The sequence below is a fragment of the Balaenoptera physalus genome (genome assembly GCF_965194825.1).
Source record: "Balaenoptera physalus genome assembly, chromosome: 15".
NCBI classification, from domain to species: Eukaryota; Metazoa; Chordata; class Mammalia; order Artiodactyla; family Balaenopteridae; genus Balaenoptera; species Balaenoptera physalus.
The window spans coordinates 64,360,839-64,377,181 of record NC_138894.1 but is presented as its reverse complement, the minus strand read 5'-3'; the positions used below and the strand labels follow the sequence as shown (position 1 = coordinate 64,377,181).

At 37.6% G+C, this 16,343-nt stretch overlaps 2 long non-coding RNA genes across 4 annotated transcripts in view; one reads left to right on the top strand and one right to left on the bottom strand.

Annotated features, from left to right (window-relative positions):
- The window catches only part of LOC309644264, a 665,166-nt gene that overhangs the window by 43,158 nt on the left and 605,665 nt on the right, over positions 1-16,343 (bottom strand). The gene's annotated exons all lie outside the window — the stretch shown is intronic.
- LOC309644279 overlaps positions 1-16,343 on the top strand; it is a 249,827-nt gene that overhangs the window by 221,368 nt on the left and 12,116 nt on the right. The gene's annotated exons all lie outside the window — the stretch shown is intronic.

The following is a 16,343-nucleotide window of genomic DNA, read 5'->3' as shown; positions in this document are numbered from 1 at the left end:
CTGCAGAAATAATGAACACAATACATAATGCATGGCATAAGTACTGGTTAATCCCTTTAGACACAGAGTTTTTACAACATATTTGATCACGCTCATTTATGGTTTTCTGATATACATGTATCGGGAAAATGGACATAACAATGGCTGACATGTTGCTGGGAAATGCTCTTTAATTTCAACAGCAGGAGAAAGGCAATGCAATATGAGTGAAAGAAAAGAAACAGGAGACCCCTTCAGGCTTCCTCAGTAATCCTGTGATAATATCAGTTCCTACAGACAAATAGTTAGGAAATACATAGAAAAAATATGAGATCTGCTTTCCTAATTTACAGGCTATATGAAAAAATAAGAATGTTTGATATTATAGAAATTTATTTCAGAATAACAAGGAATAAATGGATATAGTTGCATATCAATGACTACTGACACTATAGTTATTTTACTTTATTTTTATTTTCCAGCTTTATTTAGGTATAATTGACCAATAAAAAATTGTATATATTTAAGATCTACCATTGATAATTTGATATATGTATACACTGTGGAATGATTACCACAATCAAGCAAATTAATATATCCATCACCTCACATAGTTACCTTTGTATGTGTGTGTGTGCTGAGAACACTTAAGATCCACTCTCTTAGCAAATTTCAAGTATATGGTACAGTAGTAGATCACCAGAATTATTAATCTTATAACTGTAAGTTTGTAGCCTTTGACCAATATCTCCCTGTTTCCCCCTTTCCCCAGCCCTTGACAACCACTATTCTACTCTCTGCTTCAGTGAGTTCTACTTTTTTAGATTTCACATACAAGTGAGAAGATACAGTATTTGTCTCTCTCTGGGTTATTTCCCTTAGAATAATGCACTCCAAATTCATTCGTGTTGTTGCAAATGGTGGGCTTTCCTTCTTTTTTAAGGCTGAATAATATTTCACTATATATACATACAACATTTTCTTCATCCATTAATCCGTTGACAGACACTTAAGTTGTTTCTACATCATGACTATGAATAATGCTGCAATGAACGTGATACGGCATATATTTCTTCAAGATAGTGATTTCATTTCCTTTGGAGATATGCCCAGAAGTGGAAATACTGGTAGTTCCATTTTTAAATTTTTGAGGAACTTACATACTGTTTTTCATAATAACTATATCAATTAACATTCCCACTAACAGTGTACAAGGGTTCTCTTTTCTCCACCCACTCACCAACACTTGTTATCTTTTTTGTGTAGTTAGTGTTAGCAATATGAGTTCAGGAAGAAGACTTGGAGGAATGAAGTGTCAAAAGCACAAAAAAATTAAGATACAGAAAGGACGGTTACAAGCACAGGTCATGACAGGTAAATTAAAATGAAGAGGCTGAACAAAAAAATGAAGTAATTTCCCACCTCTGTAGAATGAATCATGTGAGTTGAGAATATGCAAAGACCTTACTCAAAGAACAGAAGATATTTCCCCAGAAATTCCAACTGGGCTGAGATTGGTTGATTCAGTCATTCAGCAGACATTTATTAAGAACCTTCTGTGTGCTCGGCACTGTTTGGTGTGCTCAGTGAATATAATAAAGATCTGTGATCTATAACATACTCTAATGGGGGAAAATAAACAATAAGCAACAAGCATGATAATAAATTAGTCAATTATATGATATGTTAGAAGATGAGAAGTGTTAAGGGAAAAGAAAGCAGAATTTCTGTGTCATATTAAATGCAATGGTCAGAACAGACTCACCATTAGAGGAGGAGGTGAGGTTTGAGCAAAGACTTGAAGGAAGTGAGTTAGTGAGATAAGCTGTTAAGTTGCCAGTCAGGATGTGTGTTCAAACCCTTGTAAGAAACTCAGGCTTTAAACCTGGTAAGAAGAGCGCTGCCCTTGAAAATGAGCAGACCTGATTTCAGGTATTTATTCTTCTATTTGCATGTGTAGTCATGTAGCTCAAAATCACTTAAATTCTATGACTCTCAATTTTCTCATCTGTAAAATGAATTCTGCAATATTAATACAATATTAGTACAGGAAAAAATAAAGAGCTTCACTGTTAATAAACTTTTTAGAATAGATTTAGATTTTAGAGAAAAGTTGCAAAGATAGTACAGAGAGTTCCCATATTCTATACCCAGTTTCCACTATCATTAATATCTTACATTAATATGGTATATTTATCACAATTAATTAACCAATATTGATGCATTATTATTAACCAAAGTCTATCCTTTATTCAGCTTTCCTTAGTTTTTACCCAATGTCCTCTTTCTGTCACAGGACCCCAGCCAAGATACCACATTACATTTAGTCTCATGTCCTCTGAGGCTCTTCCTGGCTGTGACAGTTTTTCAGATTGTTCTTGTTTTTATGACCTGGACAGTTTTGAGGAGTAATGTTCAGGTACTTTGCAGAATGTCCCTCCGTTGGGAATTGTCTGATGTTTTAGACTGAGGTTATGGATTTTGGGGAAGAAGACCACAGAGGTAAAGTGCCATTCTTATCACATCATGTAAAAAGTACGTAATATCAGCATGACTTATGACTGTTAATATAAACCTTGAAGTAGTATCTCTCAGGTTTCTCAAAAGGCTTCACACTTAAAAGTAGGTTTCTTAAATAGTAGTAAACTAAAATCTGGACCCATGTCACTTGATGACACTTGTTGAGTTTATTGCCTAGGCCAGGACAGCTACTGATATATCCATTAAATGTATATTGTAGAATCTATTTAGTGCTCCATTGTCCACAAAGCAACACATCTCTACTGTAAGAGAAAGTAATTACTGAGTTATTTTCTCTAAGATAGATTCTGTGGGAAGAACTAAGTCTTACCATATACTTCCTTATTACTATATATAAGCCTTTGGTCATATTTTCCTTCAATTCTATTTTTTTTTTGTAATTTATTTATTTATTTATTTTTTTACACACACACACACACACACACACACTGTATTTTATTTTTACAAGGGATAAATAGACTGACACCAAGCATTGTACATGGATGACTACAACAAAAGCAACAATGATTGCAATTACCAAACATGAAACTCACTCATACTATGTCATAATATTGACATTCAGTCCAGTAATCCTCCACTGTAACAGCTCCTTTACTTTCCAGGGAAAATTGATTTGTATGTTTTTTGCCTCTGAGTCCTTGTGGGATTTTTTTTTTTAATTCAGACAGAAAGTCACAAAAATTATACTCATCATCATCAGTTCACTCAGTCCCATGTAATTAATTTTTTTTCATCTTTATCTTTTGTTAGCACTTTTATGAATTCATCAGTTTTTCATTTGAGTTCTGAAAATGCTTATTCATTCAGTTCAGCAGTACAGTCAGTTACCAGAAACCTGTACTTGTCAGAGTCTTTTCCATGAATTTCTTGAAGATGAGACGCTTTTATAGGAACATATTTGCAAAAGCATCAGAGTACACCCAGAACTGTCTGTAAATGAGAAAAGACTTAAAAATGACCACAGTTAAAGATTTGATGAAAGTTCATAATAATGCAGTTGACAAGAAAATTAGTTATTTCTGAGATATACATTTTAAAGTAATAACTAGGATTATGACTTATAACATTATACCAGGACATATAAGATTTTTAGAAATTTCATGTAGTGTCTGAAACATTTATATTAACATATTTCCATACAAATAACCCAATGAAAGTTTAGTATTAGTTGTTTTGTTTGTTTCTTTTATACTGCATGTTCTTATTAGGCATCAATTTTATACACATCAGTGTATACGTGTCAATCCCAATCGCCCAATTCAGCACACCACCATACCCAGCTCACTGCAGTTTTCCCCCCTTGGTGTCCATATGTCCGTTCTCTACATCTGTGTCTCAACTTCTGCCCTGCAAACCAGCTCATCTGTACCATTTTTCTAGGTTCCATATACATGCGTTAATATATGATATTTGTTTTTCTCTTTCTGACTTACTTCACCCTGTATGACAGTCTCTAGATCCATCCACGTCTCAACAAATGACTCGATTTCGTTCCTTTTCATGGCTGAGTAATATTCCATTGTATATATGTACCACAACTTCTTTATCCATTCGTCTGTTGATGGGCATTTAGGTTGCTTCCATGACCTGGCTATTGTAAATAGTGCTGCAATGAACATTCGGGTGCATGTGTGTTTTTGAATTATGGTTTTCTCTGCGTAAATGCCCAGGAGTGGGATTGCTGGGTCATATGGTAATTCTATTTTTAGTTTTTTAAGAAACCTCCATATTGTTCTCCATAGTGGCTGTATCAATTTACATTCCCACCAACAGTGCAAGAGGATTCCCTTTTCTCCACACCCTCTCCAGCATTTGTTGTTTGTAGATTTTCTGATGATGCCCATTCTAACTGGTGTGAGGTGATACCTCATTGTAGTTTTGATTTGCATTTCTCTAATAATTAGTGATGTTGAGCACTTTTTCATGTGCTTCTTGGCCATCTGTATGTCTTCTTTGGAGAAATGTCTATTTAGGTCTTCTGCCCATTTTTGGATTGGGGTGTTTGTTTCTTTAATATTGAGCTGCGTGAGCTGTTCAAATATTTTGGAGATTACTCCTTTGTCCGTTGATTCATTTGCAAATATTTTCTCCCATTCTGAGGCTTGTCTTTTCGTCTTGTTTATGGTTTCCTTTGCTGTGCAAAAGCTTTGAAGTTTCATTAGGTTCCATTTGTTTATTTTTGTTTTTATTTCCATTACTCTAGGAGGTGGATCAAAAAAGATCTTGCTGTGATTTATGTCAAAGAGTGTTCTTCCTATGTTTTCCTCTAAGAGTTTTATAGTGTCCAGTCTTACATTTCGGTCTCTAATCCATTTTGAGTTTATTTTTGTGTACGGTGTTAGGGAGTATTCTAATTTCATTCTTTTACATGTAGCTGTCCAGTTTTCCCAGCACCACTTATTGAACAGACAGTCTTTTCTCCATTGTATATCTTTGCCTCCTTTGTCATAGATTAGTTGAGCATAGGTACGTGGGTTTATCTCTGGGCTTTCTATCTTGTTCCATTGATCTATGTTTCTGTTTTTGTGCCAGTACCATATTGTGTTGATTACTGTAGCTTTGTAGTATAGTCTGAAGTCAGGGAGTCTGATTCCTCCAGCTCCGTTTTTTTCCCTGAAGACTGCTTTGGCTATTCGGGGTCTTTTGTGTCTCCATACAAATTTTAAGATGATTTGTTCTAGCTCCATAAAAAATGCCATTGGTAATTTGATAGGGATTGCATTGAATCTGTAGATGCTTTGGGTAGTATAGTCATTTTCACAATGTTGATTCTTCCAATCCAAGAACATGGTATATCTCTCCATCTGTTGGTATCATCTTTAATTTCTTTCATCAGTGTCTTATAAGTTTTCTGCATATAGGTCTTTTGTCTCCCTAGGTAGGTTTATTCCTAGGTATTTTATTCTTTTTGTTGCAATGGTAAATGGGAGTGTTTACATAATTTCTCTTTCAGATTTTTCATCATTAGTGTATAGGAATGCAAGAGATATCTGTGCATTAATTTTGTATCCTGCAACTTTACCATATTCATTAATTAGCTCTAGCAGTTTTCTGGTGGCAGTTTTAGGATTCTCTATGTATAATATCATGTCATCTGCAAACAGTGACAGTTTTTCTTCTTCTTTTCCAATTTGTATTCCTTTTAATTCTTTTTCTTCTCTGATTGCCGTGGCTAGGACTTCCAGAACTATGTTGAATAATAGTGGTGAGAGTGGACATCCTTGTCTCGTTCCTGATCTTAGAGGAAATGCTTTCAGTTTTTCACCATTGAGAATGATGTTTGCTGTGGGTTTGTCATATATGGCCTTTATTATGTTGAGGTGGGTTCCCTCTACGCCCACTTTTTGGAGAGTTTTTATCATAAATTGGTGTTGAATTTTGTCAAAAGCTTTTTCTGCATCTATTGAGATGATCATATGGTTTTTATTCTTCAATTTGTTAATATGGTGTATCACATTGATTGATTTGCATATATTGAAGAATCCTTGCATCCCTGGGATAAATCCCACTTGATCGTGGTGTATGATCCTTTTAATGTGTTGTTGGATTCTGTTTGCTAGTATTTTGTTGAGGATTTTTGCATCTATATTCATCAGTGATATTGGTCTGTAATTTTCTTTTTTTGTAGTGTCTTTGTCTGGTTTTGGTATCAGGTTGATGGTGGCCTCATAGAATGAGTTTGGGAGTGTTCCTTCCTCTGTAATTTTTTGGAAGAGTTTGAGAAGGATAGGTGTTAGCTCTCCTCTAAATGTTTGATAGAATTCACCTGTGAAGCCATCTGGTCCTGGACTTTTGTTTGTTGGAAGATTTTTAATCACAGTCTCAATTTCATTACTTGTGATTGGTCTGTTCATATTTTCTGTTTCTTCCTGGTTCAGTCTTGGAAGGTTATACCTTTCTAAGAATTTGTCCATTTCTTCCAGGTTGTCCATTTTATTGGCATATAGTTGCTTGTAGTAGTCTCTTAGGATGCCTTGTATTTCTGCGGTGTCTGTTGTAACTTCTCCTTTTTCATTTCTGAATTTATTGATTTAAGTCCTCTCCCTCTTTTTCTTGATGAGTCTGGCTAATGGCTTATCAATTTTGTTTATCTTCTCAAAGAACCAGCTTTTAGTTTTGTTGATCTTTGCTATTGTTTTCTTTGTTTCTATTTCATTTATTTACGCTCTGATCTTTATGATTTCTTTCCTTCTGCTAACTTTGGGTTTTGTTTGTTCTTCTTTCTCTAGTTCCTTTAGGTGTAAGGTTAGATTGTTTACTTGAGATTTTTCTTGTTTCTTTAGGTAGGCTTGTATAGCTATAAACTTCCCTCTTAGAACTGCTTTTGCTGCATCCCATAGGTTTTGGGTCGTCGTGTTTTCATTGTCATTTGTCTCTAGGTATTTTTTTATTTCCTCTTTGATTTCTTCAGTGATCTCTTGGTTATTTAGTAACGTATTGTTTAGCCTCCATGTGTTTGTCTTTTTTACATTTTTTCCCCTGCAATTCATTTCTAATCTCATAGTGTTGTGGTCAGCAAAGATGCTTGATATGATTTCCATTTTCTTAAATTTACTGAGGCTTGATTTGTGACCCAAGATGTGATCTATCCTGGAGAATGTTCCGTGCGCACTTGAGAAGAACGTGTAATCTGCTGTTTTTGGATGGAATGTCCTATAAATATCAATTAAATCTATCTGGTCTCTTGTGTCATTTAAAGCTTGTGTTTCCTTATTTATTTTCATTTTGGATGATCTGTCCATTGGTGTAAGTGAGGTGTTAAAGTCCCCCACTATTATTGTGTTACTGTCGATTTCCTCTTTTAGAGCTGTTAGCAGTTGCCTTATGTATCGAGGTGCTCCTATGTTGGGTGCATATATATTTATAATTGTTATATCTTCTTCTTGGATTGATCCCTTGATCATTATGTAGTGTCCTTCCTTGTCTCTTGTAACATTCTTTATTTTAAAGTCTATTTTATCTGATATGAGTATTGCTACTCCAGCTTTCTTTTGATTTCCATTTGCATGGAATATCTTTTTCCATCCCCTCACTTTCAGTCTGTATGTGTCCCTAGGTCTAAAGTGGGTCTCTTGTAGACAGCATATATATGGGTCTTGTTTTTGTATCCATTCAGCAAGCCTGTGTCTTTTGGTTGGAGCATTTAATCCATTCACGTTTAAGGTAATTATTGATATGTATGTTCCTATGACCATTTTCTCAATTCTTTTGGGCTTGTTTTTGTAGGTCCTTTTCTTCTCTTGTGTTTCCCACTTAGAGAAGTTCCTTTAGCATTTGTTGTAGAGCTGGTTTGGTGGTGCTGAATTCTCTTAGCTTTTGCTTGTCTGTAAAGCTTTTGATTTCTCCATCAAATCTAAATGAGATCCTTGCTGGGTAGAGTAATCTTGGTTGTAGGTTCTTCCCTTTCATCACTTTAAGTATATCATGCCACTCCCTTCTGGCTTGTAGAGTTTCTGCTGAGAAATCAGCTGTTAACCTTATGGGAGTTCCCTTGTATGTTATTTGTCGTTTTTCCCTTGCTGCTTTCAATAATATTTCTTTGTCTTTAATTTTTGCCACTTTGATTACTATGTGTCTCGGCGTGTTTCTCCTTGGGTTTATCCTGTATGGGACTCTCTGTGCTTCCTGGACTTGGGTGGCTATTTCCTTTCCCATGTTAGGGAAGTTTTCGACTATAATCTCTTCAAATATTTTCTCTGGTCCTTCCTCTCTCTCTTCTCCTTCTGGGACCCCTATAATGCGAATGTTGTTGCGTTTAATGTTGTTCCAGAGGTCTCTTAGGCTGTCTTCATTTCTTTTCATTCTTTTTTCTTTAGTCTGTTCCACAGCAGTGAATTCCAGCATTCTGTCTTCCAGGTCACTTATCCGTTCTTCTGCCTCAGTTATTCTGCTATTGATTCCTTCTAGTGTAGTTTTCATTTCAGTTATTGTATTGGTCATCTCTGTTTGTTTGTTCTTTAATTCTTCTAGGTCTTTGTTAATCATTTCTTGCATCTTCTCAATCTTTGCCTCCATTCTTATTCCGAGGTCCTGGATCATCTTCACTATCATTATTCTGAATTCTTTTTCTGGAAGGTTGTCTATCTCCACTTCATTTAGTTGTTTTTCTGGGGTTTTTTCTTGGTCCTTCATCTGGTATATAGCCCTCTGCCTTTTCATCTTGTCTATCTTTCTGTAACTGTGGTTTTTGGTCCACAGGCTGCAGGATTGTAGTTTTTCTTGCTTCTGCTGTCTGCCCTCTGGTGCTTGAGGCTATCTAAGAGGCTTGATGGGAGGCTCTGGTGGTGGGTAGAGCTGACTGTTGCTGTGGTGGTCAGAGCTCCGTAAAACTTTAATCCACTTGACTGTTGATGGGTCGGGCTGGGTTCCCTCCCTGTTGATTGTTTTGCCTGAGGCAACCCAACACTGGAGCCTACCTGGGCTCTTTGGTGGGGTTAATGGCAGACTCTGGGAGGGCTCACACCAAGGAGAACTTCCCAGAACCTCTGCTGCCAGTGTCCTTGTCCCCACGGTGAAACAGAGCCACCCCCTGCCTCTGCAGGAGACCCCCCAACACCAGCAGGTAGGTCTGGTTCAGTCTCCCCCAGGGTCACTGCTCCTTCCCCTGGGTCCCGATACGCACACTACTTTGTGTGTGCCCTCCAAGAGTGGGGTCTCTGTTTCCCCCAGTCCTGTCGAAGTCCTGCAATCAATTCCCACTAGGCTTCAAAGTCTGATTCTCTAGGAATTCCTCCTCCCGTTGCCGGACCCCCAGGTTGGGCAGCCTGACGTGGGGCTCAGAACCTTCACTCCAGTGGGTGGACTTCTGTGGTATAAGTGTTCGCCAGTCTGTGAGTTACCCACCCAACAGTTATGGGATTTGATTTTACTCTTATTGCGCCCCTCCTACTGTCTCACTGTGGCTTCTCCTCTGTCCTTGGACGTGGGGTATCCTCTTTGGTGAAGTCCAGTGTCTTCCTGTCGATGATTGTCCAGCAGCCAGTTGTGATTCTGGTGCTCTCGCAAGAGGGAGTGAGAGCACGTCCTTCTATTCCGCCATCTTGGTTAATCCCTTCAATTCTATTTTAACACAGGGGGTAAAAAACATGTCTCTAAAAGACTTGCAACATATCAAATGTGTATGTTGCTTTGGAATGTAATTGTACTTCTGTCCAGCAACTTCTGTTTGGGAATTGGAAATACATTTCCCAGTGACAAGAGCATATTTCAACTGAGGCAGCAAGTTGGTTATAAGGCCCTAGGTTGTGCTTCAGAAAATGAAAAGCAAACCAATCGAACAAGGATAGGCAGGCCTTGCAGGCTAACCAACGCCTTCATCTCTTTCTAATTTTGCTTTCATGATTCCCACAGAGTAAATTATATTGCTCAGAGTGAAATGAGACCCTGTATGTTCACTCCATTATTCTTCTTATATGTTTCAAAAGATGCCAGACCTAGAGCAAGCCTAAATTTTAGAGCCACACTGTCAATACCAGTGACAAAGATGTTTGCATTAAGCATTGCTTTTTTTTAAATTTAATTTTATTTATTTTTTTATACAGCAGGTTCTTATTAGTTATCCATTTTATACATATTAGTGTATACATGTCAATCCCAATCTCCCAATTCATCACACCACCACCACCCCCCTCGGCCTCTTTCCCCCCTTGGTGTCCATACGTTTTTTCTCTACATCTGTGTCTCTATTTCTGCCCTGCAAACCAGTTCATCTGTACCATTTTTCTAGTTTCCACATATATGCATTAATATACGATATTTGTTTTTCTTTCTGCTTACTTCACTCTGTATGTCTAGATCCATCCACATCTCTACAAATGACCCAGTTTCATTCCTTTTTATGGCTGAGTAATAGTCCATTGTATATATGTACCACATCTTCTTTATCCATTCTTCTGTCGATGGGCACTTAGGTTGCTTCCATGTACTGACTATTGTAAATGGTGCTGCAATGAACATTGGGGTGCATGTGTCGTTTTGAATGATGGTTTCCTCTGGGTTTATGCCCAGTAGTGGGATTGCTGGGTCATATGGTAATTCTATTTTTAGTTTTTTAAGGAACCTCCATACTGTTCTCCATAGTGGCTGTATCAATTTACATTCCCACCAACAGTGCAAGAGGGTTCCCTTTTCTCCACACCCTCTCCAGCATTTGTTGTTTGTAGATTTTCTGATGATGCCCATTCTAACTGGAATGAGGTGATACCTCATTGTAGTTTTGATTTGCATTTCTCTAATAATTAATGATGTTGAGCAGCTTTTCATGTGCTTTTGGCCATCTGTATGTCTTCTTTGGAGATATGTCTATTTAGGTCCTCTGCCCATTTCTGGATTCGGTTGTTTGTTTTTTTAATATTGAGCTGCATGAGCTGTTTATATATTTTGGAGATTAATCCTTTGTCCGATGATTCCTTTGCAAATACTTTCTCCCATTCTGAGGCTTGTCTTTTCATCTTGTTTATGGTTTCCTTTGCTGTGCAAAAGCTTTGAAGTTTCATTAGGTCCCATTTGTTTATTTTTATTTCCATTACTCTAGGAGGTGGATCAAAAAAGATCTTGCTGTGATTTATGTCAAAGAGTGTTCTTCATATGTTTTCCTCTAAGAGTTTTATAGTGTCTGGCCTTACATTTAGGTCTCTAATCCATTTTGAGTTTATTTTTGTGTATGGTGTTAGGGAAAGTTCTAATTTCATTCTTTTACATGTAGCTGTCCAGTTTTCCCAGCACCACTTATTGAAGAGACTGTCTTTTCTCCATTGTATATCCTTGCCTCCTTTGTCATAGATTAGTTGACCTAGGCATTGCTATTTTTTTTTTTTTTTAAACACTATTTTATTTATTTATGGCTGTGCTGGGTCTTCGCTTCTGTGCGAGGGCCCTCTCTAGTTGCGGCAAGTGGGGGCCACTCCTCATCGCGGCGCGCGGGGCCTCTCATTATCGCGGCCTCTCCAGACGCGCAGGCTCAGTAATTGTGGATCACAGGCCCAGCCGCTCCGCGGCACGTGGGATCCTCCCAGACCAGGGCTCGAACCCGTGTCCCCCACATTGGCAGGCAGACTCTCAACCACTGCGCCACCAGGGAAGCCCTGCTATTTTTTAAAAGAAGTTCATTTCAATCAAAATCACTGTTGGGAGGGCACAGAGTGGCAGCTGGGGGTGGTTCATTACAGGGTATTTGGTTCATGATTTTGATCTGTAAAAGTGCAGCAAGCAGCTGATGTAGCCATTGCTCTACTGTGGGAGGTCAGCTCTCCCTCCAGGGAGAAGTCTGATCCTTGTCTGGAAAAGTCCATTCGTCTTTGGATTGTCCTCTTCTGCTTCTGGTGCCCAAGGTCCCGTTTGTCCTACACTCTCTCCATTACTCCAGGACTTTGATTCACGATATGTAAGCCCCAAAGAGTTACGTAATTTTACATAACTTTGAAAAGTAAAACGTATTCTCTATCCAAAGAGATATGTGTCTTGTCAAAGAAATTCTGATGTTGAGCTGCATTTCTTAAATCTGTTTTAATATTTTAGTTTTATATTTAACCACCCTTTTCCTTTCTTCATAACTCAGAGTCAACATCATTATAAGCTCTGATTATAGCATATTGGCTAGAAAAAAGGAAAAAGGAGAATTAATTAATGATTGGAGGAAAATATTTTCTTTTAATATTCCTTTTTAAAATAGTGCAAGGGGTACCTTTAAATACAATGGAAGTTTACATATACTTTTATTCTATTTTATTTTATGTTGGAGTATAGTTGATTAACAATCTTGTGTTAGTTTCAGGTATACAGCAAAGTGATTCAGTTATACATGTATCTATTCTTTTGCAAATTCTTTTCCCATTTAGTTATTACAGAATATTGAGCAGAGTTCCCTGTGTTATACAGTAGGTCCTTGTTGGTAATCTATTTTAAATACAGCAGTGTGGGATTGACATGTACATATACATTTATGTATAACTCCTGCCATCCATTCCCAATCATCTTCCCAAATCCGTGTTCTTTATGCCCACATTATTTAATTTCATCAACTCCTATATGTTTCTCCCTGTGATACTTCATTTATCTTTCTTATTTATTTAACCTCTCTGAAATATTCTTTTTTTAATATATAAATTTATTTATTTATTTTTGGCTGTGTTGGGTCTTCGTTGCTGTGTGCGGGCTTTCTCTAGTTGCAGCGAGCGGGGGCTACTCTCGTTGTGGTGCGCAGGCTTCTCATTGCGGTGGCTTCTCTTGTTGTGGAGCACAGGCTCTAGGCATGCAGGCTTCAGTAGTTGTGGCTCGCAGGCTCTAGAGTGTAGGCTCAGTCGTTGTGGCACACGGGCTTAGTTGCTCTGCGGCGTGTGGGATCTTCCTGGACCAGGGCTCGAACCCTTGTCCCCTGCACTGGCAGGCGGATTCTTAACCACTGCACCACCAGGGAAGGCCTGAAATATCCTTTCTTAAATAAGGGATAAATTGTATAAATCATGGAAGATTCCCCAGGAACAAGTAGTTGAATCAATTTGTCAGCAAACAAACAGCCATACTATTGATATATTGGGAATAGAATACTAAAAACATGTTAGCAGAGGTATGTGTTGTACTTACATATGGCTTACAACAAAGTCAATCTGACATATGTTTAACAATATTTTTATTATTGTATTGCATAATTAAGCATAAATGAGAAATATAATAGTTAATCTAATGTCTATATTTAATATTTATCACACTGAATCAAAGCATGTTTTTCTCACCTCTTTGTATGCTTTTCAGTATTTATAAATGACATGCACTAAAATGTGAGTTCCCCAAAGGCAACTCACATCCACTTCACAGTGTGTCCTTAGGTCTCAGCACAATGTCCACTTTATGATAATTTCACAATAAATGTTGAATGAGTAAATCTTCTTTATCTATCCATACATTGAAGTTGACAGTTGTCCATGAAAACATATATTATATAAGCCTCATTTCAGACTGACTTACTGACCAACCAAGATGATCAGACAAATCCACACGATTCTGGACTTATTTTTGTGTCCCTTATTTGTGTCTGGCATTGGGTTATACTCAGGTCTACAGAGATGAGAAGCCACAGTCCATGCTCTCCAGGAGCTAACAGTCAAGTCAGAGAGGTGGACAAGGCAAGAAACAATGTGAAATGGCTGGACCATAAATTGCCTATGGGAGAATGAAGAAGCTGGAAAATCAGGCTTAGAAATTTGATTTAGAAGCAAAGGGTGTATCTCGCATGATTTTTAAGTAGCAAGTGCCACTCACTCATTAAAAAGTAAGTGGTCCAACACTCCAAAAGCCACGATTATTTGTACCTGTAACTCTAGCCCAGGGCCAAGCTGCCTTTCTAGTTTCTGATTTAGTGGTTCTCAGCCTCTTCTGCTTATGAAAACCACCTGAAAGGCATATAAAGAATTAAAGTGTGAGCTTCAGTATTTATTCTGATTTATTGGTAAAACTGGGGGCTCAAGCATCATTTTTTAAAAAGAAGCACCCCCAGGCAATTCTAATGTTCAATCATGGTTGAAAATCATGATTCTATTTGTTTTCTTCCTTCTACTACTTGGATGAACTAGGCATCAGAAATTCAGACAGGAGGCTATAAATGGATGACTAATACTGGGAGCTTTGGTATTACTGTGATGCTGCAAGAAATCATGTGAGTTTGTAGCTCACCCTGTGTGCTGACTTGAGACAAGTTAGTGATGTTCTATTCCCCTCACCAACTTAGAATCTCTGGGTAAAGACCCTCTAGCAGTGCCAGGCAAGCCAGGTCCAAATCTTACATTGATCTCTGATCTGATTTTGGAGATGGGGGAGGAAGGGAAAAGAGGAGAGAGAAAATATAAGGCCCCTAGAGATAGGGGAAGTGAAAGTAAAGGTGGGGAATGGGGTCGAGAGACACAGAAGTAAAAATAACTTGAAATTACAAATCCTTTCTCATCCTCATTTTGCCATCATACTTACATGGATCCCAGAGGAGTGGAACAAAAATGCCTTCTCCCCAAATCTGGAAAAAATGATCTAATGTGCAAAGGATAGGTCTTTCCATGAAAAAGAGATATGCATAGATTATATTATTTACCTTGATTAAAGATTTATGTTGTTCATAAAGTCTCAAGAAAACAAGTTACTCAATGTCTGTTTCCATATTTCCCAGTTGCATTTCTCTCTCTCACACACTCACAGGTGCCAGAGCGTTATGCCATGGTCTTGAGGCAGCAGGCACTCACTTTAACGGTCCTCCTCAACACTCAGGTTCTGACTAACATCGTTGTTTTCAGGTTCTGACTAACATCGTTGTTTTCCTCACAGTTCTATTCCTTGAGTTGGGGCCTTTATTGACAAGTAGGTATAATATTTTCTTAAGTCTCAACTGGGTAACTCCAACAGATAAAGTAATTTTTGACTTCCAGACCTGAACAAAGGTGAGAGTGGGATTTACTCTAAAAAGCTTTGTAATAAATTCCCTAAACATACTGAAGACAGGCACCCCATCTCTTGTATAATTTAAATTTATATTTAGATCTAGAAACATAAAACTCTAGTTGCTTAAACTGAGAGAAGTTTAATTTCTTAAGGAACAAGATGTTTGGAGTTGAGCTCCAGGATGACTGCAACTGCCCATGAGCTAGTTTTTTATTTTCTATTCTGCCATTTTTTTTAGCACATGGGCTTTGTTCTGATGATCATAAGATGACTGATTGATGATCCTGCAGGCATTATGTCTACTTCCCTGGAACCAGTAGGCGAAGTTAAAGGAGAAAGAAAATTCCTTGCCAGCTGAATTCAGTCCTTTTATAAAGGTTTTTCAGAAAGCTCACCAGAAATTTTCTTTAACATTTCATTGTCCATATCTTGATCATTTGGTCACCACTACCTGCAAGGAAGACCAGTATGGACTAAGTTGGCCAGCCTAATCTCTCACCCAATTTCTCTCTTCCATTCAACCTCACCCCAACTTTCTTTGTTCCTAAACTCTAATATCTGGGGTGAAATGAATAAGACCAGTTAAAACTTCAAAGCTTGAACTTATTGTTAAGATTGTTGGCATTCACATCAGATACCAAAGGCTTTATGGCAGAGCTGGGTAAGCATGAAGGATCACCTTAGACACAGAACAGAAGAAATAACGTTTTCCTCAAAAAAGTGCTGAAAGAATACTTCAGAACTTAGGCTTTTTAAATAATTGAGTAGTTATTTTGACTTTAGCTTACTCAGGTCTTGCTGAGAATTGTGTCACTAGGCACTCTTTCAGAAAAAATAGGAAAAAACAAAAAACAAAAAAACCCAAATACCTGTGATTTTTCTCTTCAAACTATTTTAGGAGCTAGGCAGCAATTAGTGTTGCCATATTAATATGGGAAGACATTTTTGTGGCAGCATTGCTTTTCTTGTTATTAACTACCAGTACTACATACTATGGGAGAGCATTGATATTAAGATTAATGAAGTGGTTACTTCATCCAAGAAGAGCAGGCAGGGATATTATTTCTGGATGTTCAGTGAATACATTTATTAATGCTAATTAGAAGTATTTAGGCTAATAAGTGTGTCCATGTTGTGTCTAAATAATATATACTCGTCTTAAAACTCATTAAGTTTTCTTAATAAATGTTGGAATCTCCATTAGGAGTAGCAGTTTCCAACCTAATTACTTGTTTTTGAGTTTTTCTTGGCACACAACCACATCCATATAAACACACACACATACACACACACACACACTCAAAGGCTCATAATTATTCCAGAGAGTAGCTAAGTTTACTTTCCTGGTTCTCTGATTGATTAAGAAGAATAGAACTTTTATTTCACCTTGGTGTTAACTACAG